This window comes from Hirundo rustica, chromosome 3 (genome assembly GCF_015227805.2).
Source record: "Hirundo rustica isolate bHirRus1 chromosome 3, bHirRus1.pri.v3, whole genome shotgun sequence".
In the NCBI taxonomy this organism is placed as follows: Eukaryota; Metazoa; Chordata; class Aves; order Passeriformes; family Hirundinidae; genus Hirundo; species Hirundo rustica.
The window spans coordinates 25,619,827-25,632,871 of record NC_053452.1 but is presented as its reverse complement, the minus strand read 5'-3'; the positions used below and the strand labels follow the sequence as shown (position 1 = coordinate 25,632,871).

The 13,045-nt window shown below is 38.9% G+C and overlaps 1 long non-coding RNA gene across 1 annotated transcript; it reads right to left on the bottom strand.

The window, feature by feature from the left end:
* Positions 1-1,427: 1,427 nt before the first annotated feature.
* Positions 1,428-12,106, bottom strand: LOC120750862 (uncharacterized). The gene is made up of 4 exons (XR_005700173.2): positions 11,921-12,106; positions 8,120-8,209; positions 2,631-2,925; positions 1,428-1,592 (listed from the first exon to the last, which is right to left on the bottom strand). It is a non-coding gene; the product is annotated as an uncharacterized LOC120750862 (long non-coding RNA).
* Between the last annotated feature and the right edge of the window lie 939 nt (positions 12,107-13,045).

Genomic DNA, 13,045 nt, shown 5'->3' with positions numbered 1-13,045 from the left:
CCCATTGTTGTGTTGGTAGGAGGAACTTCATTTCTGAATTCAGGCTGGATGACTCAGGGACACATTTATCAGTGTTGTAATGCACACATATTTCTTAAACCAAGGGCATCATGCCTGCTTACACACAGTGAATTTAACTTTGTGTTCAAGTGACCTTTATTTCTAACAGGTGGTATGGTAGGGGAGGTCAGCTTGCCTGCATGATGAACAGGTGTCTGATTAGATGACTTACTTCCAAAATCCACTCTGGGTAATGGTGACAAAGAGCAGCAGCACTCAGCACAATTGCAGTACTGTTGGTATTTTGGAAAGTATTGGCATTGCATTGAAGGCTTTCACCTAGAGACAATCAAATACCTGCCTCAAGCCAGTGAAGTTCATGAAGTATTGTCTCAGGATGAGTGGAAAGAACAAGGAACATGCCTCTAGATGGGTAGATTACTGCAGGTAGAGTTAGTACACCAGGTAATAGGTAGTAATGTTGCCATATTCTTTTAGCCTTCTGATCGTTTACATTTTTGTAGTGGAGTTTCTCACAGATTGTAACATAAACAAAGTGATTGTTTTCGCATTCCTCCTTGGAGGAGGGACAATTGATGGACTTCTAGTCTGGCCAGTGGGGTGGAGAGGTGGCAACCTTATTCTCCAATCCCTGGTCATTGTCCAGACTCTATATAAGCGAGGTTAAGAAAATAAACTTCCCTTCTTTTTACCCTGATGACTTACTGTGTGAGTATCATTCTTTTCTGTTGCCCTCTAGAAACACGGTAACACAAGAAATACTGCAAGAACTATAGGATCCCTACTTGCAAAGCTGGTATGGTTTTTATAGTTCTTTGGAATTATTTTGTTTGTTTTAAATCAGCTATGTTTTGCTTGGCAAGAAGAAACAAGCAGCTTGAAAACCCCCTTCCCCGCAGGAGAATGGGCTGATGAAGAACACTTGTGCACTCAAAATACTCTGAGTATTCCCCCAATATAGCAAGAGAACAGGATACTTTACATATTTCCTATTGCAATGAGCCTAACTGACATATCCTGCAAGTAAGTTCTTTAATAATGGCTGTTTGAGTGTTTGTACCAAATAGGCACAAACAACAATAAAAAAAAAACCTGAACATATTTCCTACTTCTGAAATATCCATACTCAGTACAAATCCCCCCACTATTGCAATTGAGTCTCTTTTTTGTCAAAAAGGCAAATGCCAACTCTACTCTCTGAAGATCTGTCATTTCCATGCTCAGTCTGACAAGTTTTACTTTGTCTCTGGCAGACTAAAGTTTTTTGACTCAACAGTCCTTATACCCATTTATCAGATGAGCCTTTCATTATTTTTTAGCCTCTGCAACTAAATCCTTTTGCAGCTACAGCTAGGAATGAAAATCTGTAAAATCTGGATACCCAAGATTAACAGTCAGAAAGTACCTGAGTTTTAATATTCTACTATATTTTCTAGAATACAAAAGAATGTTTTATGCCCTTGCAAGGAGGTTGGTTTTATTACTCGTATTTCAATACGAACAAAAACCAGGGTGCATCAGCTCTCTTCTCCTTATGAAACTCCTTTGGGATGCAAAGGCACAACACACAGCTGAAACAAACAGACATGGAGAGCCAAAAGTTAATGTTTTCATTCCCCTGTCTTCCTCAAAACTATCCATTCAACCACTCTAATATAGGGAATCAGTAATGGGGAGAACTGATAGAGGAAAACATGAATTCCTGCTCTTCAAGATGAATATGACTAAAGAAGCATCTTTTATAGTATGCTCTTTGAAACAAATTGGATTCCTTCATCCAGTGGTTCTGCCATACAACTCTGAAAATATTTCAGGGCCCATCCTGCAAGTTCTGCTTTGGGACAAAACTCAAAAATTCCTAAAAAGAGACATGTGATAGAAGGAAGAAATTGTGGACTCCCATGCATACAGTATGCTTGGTTTCCTTTTCTTTTAAACAGAAGAATTATCTATACTGAAATAACCCCTTCTTTTACTGTTACTGCTACTTCCCCTTTAGGTATCTGTAAAAGTTGTTAAACTAATACATATATGCAGCGAAACCAAAATCACCAGAACCCCAGAAAACCAACCTACCGACACCATTAAAAAAAAAAAAAAAAAAAAAAAAAAAAAAAAAAGGCAAAAACAAAAAAAACACCAAAAAACCACAACCACACCCGAAAATTAGTCAGCAAGATATCCAGGACTATTTTCACTGAAGCCAGTTCCTGAATTTCACCAGAATGACCCCCAGCAGCCAAATCAAAGTAAAAACATATGGATATGTGAAATCCCAGAAGATATCACAGAGAAAATAAACAAGGCTCATACTGCTAAATCACAAATATACTGGGACAGAAGCAGCCTGTTCATGTGGGTTTCTCAGATCTGCTTTCAGGAGTTCGGGATTTCTTTCCAAACTGGATACTCATATCCCTTTGAGGCCTCGCTGGGTTCATAAATAAATCGTGGTCAACACCCAAGCCCATGACTGGAGAGCACAGTTAAAACAGATGCCAAATGCCATCTGCTTTCATGGACATTAAACATGATACAGAACACACAATACAGGTAGAAGGCCCTCCAACTTTTCCATGCTGGACAGTACTCACACAGGAGGTACTCACCCTGTATAAGCTCTCCTAATAATTATTCATAACATCAGTTTCATAGGGACTGCTACATTAAACCAGTTGAAAATAGTACACCATGACAGGGAGGGGAAAGTTGCAATAAAAAATATCCCAGCCATAGTGACTGTTAAACCTTTCAGGATATAACACTTTTAATGAAGATTTCATTTTGTGATTGGAGTCGTCTTCAGCAGCTGGCCAACATTTTGGGACGAGAAAGGTTTTTTTATGATTGCTTGAGGAATATCTTCTGAACATGAGTCACTGTGTGTTTTGCTGTGATCACTTTCTGTTTAGGAAAGAAAATAATAAATTACTGAATAGAGCAATCTGTTGTGGTGAGGGAAGCAGGAGGAGAAGGTGACCAGGCAGGGGTATAGTGTTGCCTTGTGCAGGATGAAATCCATGGCTTTACACTGCTTAATCTGACATTTTGCCTGAGCTCTTACCTTGCTCTTTAGCAAGCCTGATGTAATCTATAAAGCACTGAGTATGTTGAGATTATGATAGTTCTATCTTTAAAATTTGAAGAGGCACACCGCTTAGTAGTAATCATGACTCAAAAGGGACCAGTCTTTTTGAAAGGCCTTTTACACCTTTCCTCTTACATCAAAATGTAAAAATCAAAGTATCAACTTGTAGTTTAAGCCCCTCTTTTTCTTTATAGGACAAACTCTGCTGTTGAGTGCCATTCTTATCCACCTACAGATTTCTCTGATGAAAGCATCACAAGAACTGAAAGCAATATTTGCTGCTGTATTCATCCTTATCAAATTCAAAAACTTTTCAGAAGGGAGTGCACAGTTCAAGAACTTTCTTGCTCAGGGATGAGCTATTCTCTATAAACATTTGGAAACACTACTACTCTTGCACCAAAATTATTTCCCCACCAAAGAGGACAAAAGTAACTTCAAAAATAGTTCTTCATGGTCTTTCTGTAATTGTGTATTCACTTTCTGTTGGAGTCTGCTGTTCTAAATAGCAAAAGGAAATGTTGCTTTTTCAAACACAACAATCTTGCAATCCCCCACAAGTGCAAAATTTCAAGGCGCAAAGAATCCATCATGTCACCATTCACAACTCTAAAATTTTCTCCATTGCTATTTCCATTACCAGCCCCTGTTCCAAGGTCTACAACTCAGCAGTAAAAGTTCATGCTAAGCTGAAATTTGTCCTGTGAGGTTTAAGGAACCCCAGAGCTAGTTTCTTTTTTACTACAGAATCACTTCCCTATTGTAGGAGACAGAAAGGATTGCTTTTACATCCGCAAAATAATCAGAGAATCTAACACCTGCACTTGTATCCAGCAATTTGTCTATGAGAAATAATTATTCTGTTACTCACAATATTTGTCTCTTGAGTCAGTTGACCTAAATGGTCACAATTCCTGCAGCACGGGTTCCTTCCAATTGAATTTATCTTCTAAATTCATTAAATACACCAAATACTGGCACACTGGACAGGCCATCATTACTAGCAATGCAAGCGTATTACTTTGTTTGCCTACAGAGACTCAGAAATACTGATCCATTATTAACTCTGTCACGCTTCTGTAAATTCAGAATAACTCTATTGGTATAGTTGAGTTCATCCACTGGAATCACACTCTTGGGGAAGTCAAAAGAACTTGGTTACATAATTACAAAATTCAGCAATAGGTTGAATCTATTGCTGCCCTAGTATGGGATAGAAAACCTTAAACTTCAGATTGGTAACCAGTCTGCCAGGCCTCTCTGGCACACTGGTAGGGTGTGGGGATACTTCAACATGCTCACTCCCACCAAGTCACTGAGAAGTGCAGGGTTAGAAACCACAGCTCCACAGGCTTGTGTTCCTCTCAGCTTTCAAAGACAGCTCCTCAGGAAATAACAGAAGTGTAAGAGCCTGCAAAAATCAATTGTGGGAGCAGACAATGCAACTACACATTTGGCTGAGTATTTTTCATGTCCTGTGAAGCCACTGAAAATGCTGAATTTGAGAGATGAGGAGGTTGTAAAGAATACTTTCCAAATAATCTCTGCAAATAATGAGAGCATCAGGCTCTGGCACATCCTTCATTTCTGCTGGGACTCACGCCACAGCAACTGTGTACATTTTATAATGGGTGACCACAGCCCATGTTGAGTAGGGAACTCCTCATCATCCGCTTTTTAGTAAAAGATGCTTGGTGCTAAGAGGAGAGAAGGAGGGAGGATGAATGTATGACTGAATGAGGACACTAACCAATAGTTCCTAGTACAGCTCCTGGAAGACAGAAGCACAGGAATTCAGTCCAGTGTTTTTATTTGTTCTATTATTATTATTAATTACTTTTCGTTTTATTTTTAAACTACTTTTAGTTTTATTTTGGTTTGGGGTTTTTTTGGTTTTTTTTTAAGCTTATGTTTCCTATTCTTCTCTTTTGAAGAAAAAAAATAGTTTTTAATATATGAATTACAAAACAAGATAGGAAGAAGACACAGAAAATCAGCAGTATAAATGGGTGAACTAAAGACAGATCTCCAAATTAAAGATATAACTATAGGAGAAAAGCAATCGAACAAACTGCAGTGCAAACATGAGATGTTGGCTCCCAGTTTGAAGTCTGTTTTGCAGCACAAATGTTTAAACAGATGAAATTTCTAAAAAGGAGAGAAGAGAGTCACATTTAGATGTGCTGAGAGAAAAATGTGTTAATGATTTGATAACTATACTCTTCAGAAAAAGAAGAAAACAACATGATCTTAAGGCCATGTTTTGAGCTATCCAGCATAATACCACAATACAACATAATAAATAAATAAACAAATTAATAAATAAATAAAAATAAGAAGTCCATAAAAGAAATAAATAAGAACCTCCAAACAGAAAGAAGTTCCTACACTGAATGCTGGAGTCTAAGGGCAGAGACTTGCTGCTAAGGGGTTGGAGTCTTCTGAAACAAGCTTCTGTGCTATTTACTATAATTTCCCACTTTTGAGAGTCAGGCCAATATCATATTCATTGAAGTGCAACACAGAGCAGTGCATCTCATTAAATCATAGGAAGCTTTTCTAAAGAGACATCTACAATTTTTTTCCTGGCTATGATTATAAGATTACTGATGTCTCCTGCCTTGTTTGTGCAATAGTTAAATAAAAAATAAAATAAAAAGAAACACAAAACAAATTCACATGGATCAAAGGAAACCACAATTTAGAATCTGCAATGAGAAATCTATTTTATTCTGGCTCCTGCAAGGGCACATCTATAAACCTGCCTGGGCAGCTTAACATGCAAAACACCAAATTTACCAAAAATCTTTATCAGAATTAGTTTGTATACTTGGCTCTGCAGACAATATTACCGATTTGTTTCCTAGCCATCATTTCCAGGAAATATTTGTTTTGTCATCACTGCTGTGATGTTTAGCTTTTCCCCTCTCTCGAGGCTAGAGTCGGCCCTAACTAGATGGCAAGGATGTGCCAAAGTCACTCCAAGCTCAGCAGCTCAGTTTCACAGTTTATTGCCATGGGTAGCAGAGCAGTTAGGGGCTGACTAAATTGCTAATGCCGGTTGATCATCTTTACATCCTGCAGGTACACCAGCAGCTGAGTCAGAGGTAGTGGCCATTACAGCAATGCCGGTGGCCCACTGCCGTTCGCTTTCAGCCTGACACAACTGGTTCTGAGCACTGCAGGCTCCACCAGCAGCACTTCCCAACACACCACGTGATGGTTCTTCAGCTGCAATCTCTTATAAAACTGACACATATTATAGAGGGATACCACAGGCAAACTGCTCCTTCCCCAAATCCCATTCCTCTCTCCCCAAAGAGAGGGCACAGAAAATACCTTCCCCTCCTGTAATTAGCAGGAAAAGAACAATTAGTCAACATATTGCAGCTTTCCATAAAACGACTCAGAATCTGTAACTTTAGTGACACTTGACTTAAAATGTGGGGGCAGGTCTGCATGTAGGATGGATGCGCAGTTACCAGCAGAGAAACAAAAGAGTGTTGAAATAGGCAAAAATACATGTTAAAAAAAAAAAAAAAAATCATGAAAGCAGTACTCACAGAAAATGAAGCTGCAGTAACTTATACCAGAGAACAATACAGCATAAAAACTGTACACAAATGAGTATTTTCACAGTGTGAAATAAATAAAAATATGCTCCCGTGCAGTTGTTTTAATCTTGAAAGCTAGATTCTCACTAGCTCTTCTGTCTAAATGGTGCTCAGATTACCAGATCATTCTGGTGGATTTTGTCGCAAGGATTTGTACCTGATCCAGACCATCAGTGATTACATCTTGAAGTCATAACTGACAAACACCCTTATGAGGGACGTTCTTCCTTCATAAAATGAAGGCAGAGAAAGACAGACTCATTCTGCCTAGGAGATATTTCTAGCTGTGTACCAGAGATAATGGTGTGCTCACTTTAACTTCCATCTCCAGGACATAATCCAGTCTCTTGCAACATTTAGGAAAGATTCACTTGATGCAAATGGGGAGAGCTACTGCTCCTGAAAGCAGATACTAACTTGCACCAGTGAACTGGGGGAGCATCTGTGTAATTTGTTCAGATGTTGATGGTGATTATGTCGGCACCCGGGGAGACCCGGCTACAATTACCTACCTGCAACCCAGTTTTGTAACCTATTTGTTGGAAGCTGGAGTCCTCTCCAATATTTTGCAGATAAGTTACAGAAAGTAGTGAGGGATCTTTAGCTTGTTTCTGCCCAGCCACGAGCAGCAAGCTGCCATTTAATGTCCTGTGCTGAGCTCGGGACAAAGCAGCTTTATGGGCTCTCCTGGAACTGAAATTGAGCCACGCTCCACTTGTTCCCGGAGCTCTGATAACGGGAAGGTTTTAACACCTCGTTGCACTGCAGAGCCAGGTCTGCCTGTGCCCTGGAAAAGGGTAACAGCCCCTGCACTCTCTCTAATGCTCGAAGAGGCTCAGGAAAAAAAAAGGTATTTTGTAAAAACATCTTATCTCATTTTTTCTAAGAATCAAAGGATTTACACTAAGAGTTTATTAATTTTAAGTGGATAAGTATTTGACTGCAGATTTAGTATTTTAAGAGCCTAAGCATCCTCTTTGAGTTCTAAATAGTCATCCAAATATTTATCTAAGTTAGCAAGCTTGACCATTTTCATAAAGTAGTATAATCAACAGGAAGAGCTTCTGGGACCTCTGAAAGAACATGTATGAAAAAAAGCTGAATAATTCTTTTTAGAAATAAATGTCTCCATATAAGGGGTAAAATCTTTGCTAAATGATGCAAGAGACTGGATTACGTCCCGGAGTCGGAAGTTAAAGTGATCACACCATTATCTCCATTACATAGATAGAAATACTGAATTTTGTATGCCTGAGTGTTAGGTAAGACCTAATTCTGCAATACTTCTTGTAGTTTGGTACAATCAAGTGGACAGTAGTTAACAATGCTGTATTTGTGAAGAGCAGGAAATATTTCCCCTATTCATAATGGAAAAAAAAAAAAAATCTTTATTTACCTTAATTTCCTCTGAAGTGTGAAGTTTAGAGCAGCATAATGCAAGACAGAGTTTCTAACTCTCCTCTCCTTCCCTTGGAACTTTAGATACCTAAAATGAAGAGGTATAGCAATTCCCACTAAGGAATAAATTAACCAGCATTTCCAGAAACTTCACTTTAGAATATTTTTTCCACCGATCCAGTAAAACCCTACTTTCGAGATGTTAACTCACTGTGATTACATCTCACCTAATTAGACCTCCAGGCTTATCACCTCCTTTAAATAAGCAGTCAGAGCAATGCATGCTGTTTTCAATGGCTCTGCAGAAATCTGCAGCAATGGGATTTCAGTGTCCCAGCTGCCTGAATTCCCTTCCCAAAGGCCACGAGTGACTCACCAGGGCACCTGACCTGAGACCCAACAAACACAACTTTCAAGCTCCTGATCCGGTGCTTCCAAGAGCCCTAACAAATGCTGAGGGCTCAGTTCAGTTACCCAACTGAGGCATGAAGTGTCCCCTGTATGGCATGCTGGACATCCACAGGGGCTGCCAGACAGGACAAAAGAGGCTCCTGCACTACTGGAGCAGCAGGTGGAGAACAGGGTAAATCACAGAATCATGGAATCACTTTGGTTTAAAAAGACCTTTTAGGCGACTGAGCACAACCATTACCCCAGCACTGCCAGGTCCATCATTAAACCATGTCCCTAAGTGCCAGATCTGCACGTCTTTTCAACACCTCCAAGGACTGTGATTCAACCAGTTCCCTGGGCTGTTTTTCCAACCTAAACCTTCCTTGGTTTTAGGGGACAATGCTGGGGACATTTTCTCTTGCCCTGTACCTAGTTACTAGGGAGAAAATGGAGGGACCTCAAGTGGCATTAACTCCTGTAAGTTTGGGTAAGTGAACTGAACTCATGGCTTTTGTTGAGGATTTAAGTGGAAAAAACATCCCAAACCAACCAAACAAAAACCAAAAACACAACAGTAGCTCTTTATGTTAGCTAATAATAATTAAAAAAAAAAAAAAAAAGGGGGGGGGGGGTGTGTGTGCAAGATTGTGACAAAATAATAAATTAATGCTTATATACATTTGGCTGTCACCCTAGGACACCTATTCTTCCTGTTCTAAGAGGAACACTTAGGATTCACCCATGGCTTCTCCAAATCCTATTATTTTTCTCCATCTTCTCTTCAGGCTGTTTCCCTTCTCCTTGGTAGGAATTTAGAAAAGAATCTCTCTGGTGTGAAAACACATTCCCATGTTCTATTCTCCTGTGAGGATATGTTCATGCCTTTTGAATTATCCATTATCAAGTCTCCTTCTAATCACCTTCCTCAGGCGAGAAATGTCCTCTCTGGGCTTCGTATCTGCCTGCCTGGAGTTCAGATGTAACAAACTGGTTTATTCTGCCAGTTAGTAACCACCTCTGCCCAAAAGGGCTTCATTTGATTCACTAATCATAGAAAATGTAACAGGCTTCGTAATTAGCCGAGGATCAGGGACAAGAAATTTTGCTGGAAGTTTCTCAATATGGAGGTGAAGGGAAACAGAAAAGGCAGCTGTCTCTCACATTAAAAAAATCTCACAGTCTGACCCACAAATACATCAAGGCTCCAGGACCAAATCTTAATTGTTCACAGCCAAATTTCCCAAACTCTTATCACGTTTCATGAAGTAAATCTCATAAATGTCAACTACAGATTGTATTCTGTGCGCATGTATATATATGTGAATACCCAGTTCCCTACTAAATGTCATTCATCCATTTTTAGAAACACTTATATTCAAAATTATTCAGATTTTTATAAGTGCCTCAGTGACAAGGGAACTGGTACTCTTGTGTCAGGTGCCACTGACAATCCTGCATCTGTCATTAGACTGTTTGTTTGGTAATTATATATGGCAATAGGCTCATCTCCTGAAAGGTTTTCTACACAGCACACAAACCAGACTGAAGCAGAGGGGCTTTGCTGCAGAGAAGTGAGATTTAAAAAAAAAAAAAAAAAAAAAAAAAAAAAAAAAAAAAAAAAAAAAAACAAACAAACAAACAAAAAACCTATTTGAAACCATTTTTCCCAAGCCCTAAATGAAAGATAAATGCAAACCATAGTCCATCTGTGCATGCAGAACCTTTTGAAGCATTTGTTCTGTTCTCTATATATTGCCTTTCCAAATAATTAAGAGAGAGGTGGCTAAATGAGGCAATATGTTTATAACCAAAAAGATTGGGGTTTTGCCCCCACAATTTTACATGTTATATACTATACACTCCCTAGCCAGGAAGATTTTTTTTGTTCTGTGTTTACAAGTCTATCATCATGGCAACCTGCTCCACAACTAGAGTTCCTACATGTTGTAGTCATAAAAATAATCAAGATTCCTGACAAGGCAGCCCACTAAAAGCCAATTTTGCTTGCATTGAAGTCAACAGCATTCAGTAGCTACCTCAGTAGGAACAGAATCTCATCCCAAGTTATGAAAAATGCCTGCCATCAAAATATACCACTTTTTCACACAGAGAATGCAAGTAAAGGCTCTTCTCTAAAAGCAAGCTTAGAGCTGCACTCAGAACGCAGAGCAATGGTCTCAGCATGGAGCCAGAAAGATTTAGAAGCTGTAGAAAATATTCCAAGTTCATTAAATACCCTTAGGATGCAATAGCACAGTGCAAGCCATGAAAATAAATGTTGACATAAAAAAAGCTAGTTTTACATAATTACTATTAATTGTGAAGTTCCTCCTGGGCAGCAAAGGATAACAGCTATAACACCAGGAAAAACATAATTGCTTCGATTCAGCATCCCAGCAGTATATCCAGAACCTAAAAACTCAAACCAAACCAAGAACAAACCAACACTACAACCACCTGAACTCAACTATCATTAACCTGCTAAGTCCTTCCAAAGTTTGTCTTTATGACTCATACTTTTTTACATATAGGGTGAATACTCTTTATTAATTTCTATGCTGACCTCAATGAATTTATTTGGTCACCTGTTCTCTTTTTTTCACTGATTATGTACCAGCTCTCAAATCAGGACTGATGGAAGTTTCAAACACAGGTTTTTGTTGGGTTTTTGTTGTTGGTTTTTTTTTGTTTGTTTGTGGGGTTTTTGTTGTTGTTTTGGGTTTGTTTTTTTTTTTTTTTGTCACAGAATTTCCTTTAAAAAGGTCTTTCTCTTAATATATTACTAAATGTTTTGTTTATGGTCACACAAAGTCTTCAGTGTTTTGGTTCTTCATCATATTTCTTCTAATTTCTTGGGACATTCAGTCACAAAATTAAACACCACCAAAAAAAAAAAAAAAAAAAAAAAAAAATACTTTACACTCAGTGAAGTCTACTCTAAAATTAGGTAGTTCTAGTACAACAACAAATCTGCTATTTCACAGCTCCAATGGGGTAACCAATCTCAAAAGTCAAGAAATGAGAACTTTTTTTTTTTTTTAATTCAAAACCTGCTAATTCTGTCTAAAATCTGAGATTTTGTTCCCAGTAAATTGCTGTTCCTGCTCTGAGAAGATGTACTTTACAGTAGTTGACAGCAACTCAGTAGGACAAATCTCCTCACTTAGAAGTCAGTAGCTAGAACTAACTAGAGCTGAACACGTCAAACTACAGAGGAAAACATCAGTTTGCAGGTTAGTTTTGCTTATATTGAATATTGGACAGTGAAATTCTGAAGGAGGAAATAATTACATTCTATATTTAAAAGAAAATGAAAACCAGAAATAGGAGTAAGCATTAATTAACCCATAATGCCTCATCAAGCAATGTACTTTAAAGATAAAGCCTTGTCAGGCCAGCACTTTACCTGTTCTGCCAGACAGCTTCTTAACACAGCAGACAGAGCTTTTCTCCTCTTGAAATAATTTCTAGAACGTACACTTCAACCAATATTTCAATACAGTTAGTAAATGTGTGTCTTCAAGCTGTGTTATTTGTACTCTGCTCTCTTCCCCTGCAAGCTCCCTATGAGGGATGGTTAGAACATATGGAGCAGGAAGCCTGACAAATTGCAAAATCAAAAGCACCTGGGTAACTCATTAGCACTGTCAGAGTTCTAGTCGGGTTTTGTTGTGGGTTTTTTTTTGTTTGTTTTTTTTTTTTTGAGAAGATTTTCTAGTGATTGTTCCAGAGAGAATGAAATACAGAAAGTATACATCAAAGAAGGGAGAAGAAGTTTAGTGTTCACTGCTTATAAAACTAACAAATAGGAAAAGACATTAACTGTAGCAGGGAAGTGGTTGAGTCACCATCCCTGGAGGTATTTAAAATACGTGTAGATGCGGTGCTTAGGGACATAGTTTAGTGGTGGACTTGGCAGCGCAGGGTTAATGGTTGGACTCGATGATCTTAAAGGTCTTTTCCACGGGAAATGATTTGATGGTTCTATGAATGCAACTGCTGGAAGAAAAACGCCTTTCCAGCTATATGAAAACAGACATCAGCATGACTAAGCAGACATCACGAATGACCTTCCTGTGCCACAAGACGCTGGTGTGTGTACTTGACAGCACTTTGGAGTTCGGGCGGGTTTCCCGGGAGAAGCGGGACACCAACAGGGAACGACGACTGACGGCGCCCTCTGGTGGTCACACTGTGCCGCAGCCAGAGATCGCGGGATGCTCGCCCGGGGAGCGGCGACATTCATCAGAGCCTCTCTAAAAGTAAATCATAGAAGATGACAAATAGGCTTAAAAATAGCAGCGCTTAATATCATCCTATATTTTTTTAAAAAACCCTAATTTTTACTACAGAATTAGACGACTATTCATTTATTTTGATACGCTTAAATGTGCCTTAGAAACCTCAGCTGATAAAGTAACATGGCAGCAAGAACAGCCCACAAAGTGCATACACCTAGAGCGACAAAGAACAGGGACGGGAAAAGCCTGGTTTAACCCGAATGCCCTTTTAAAGACACAACACCCGAGTG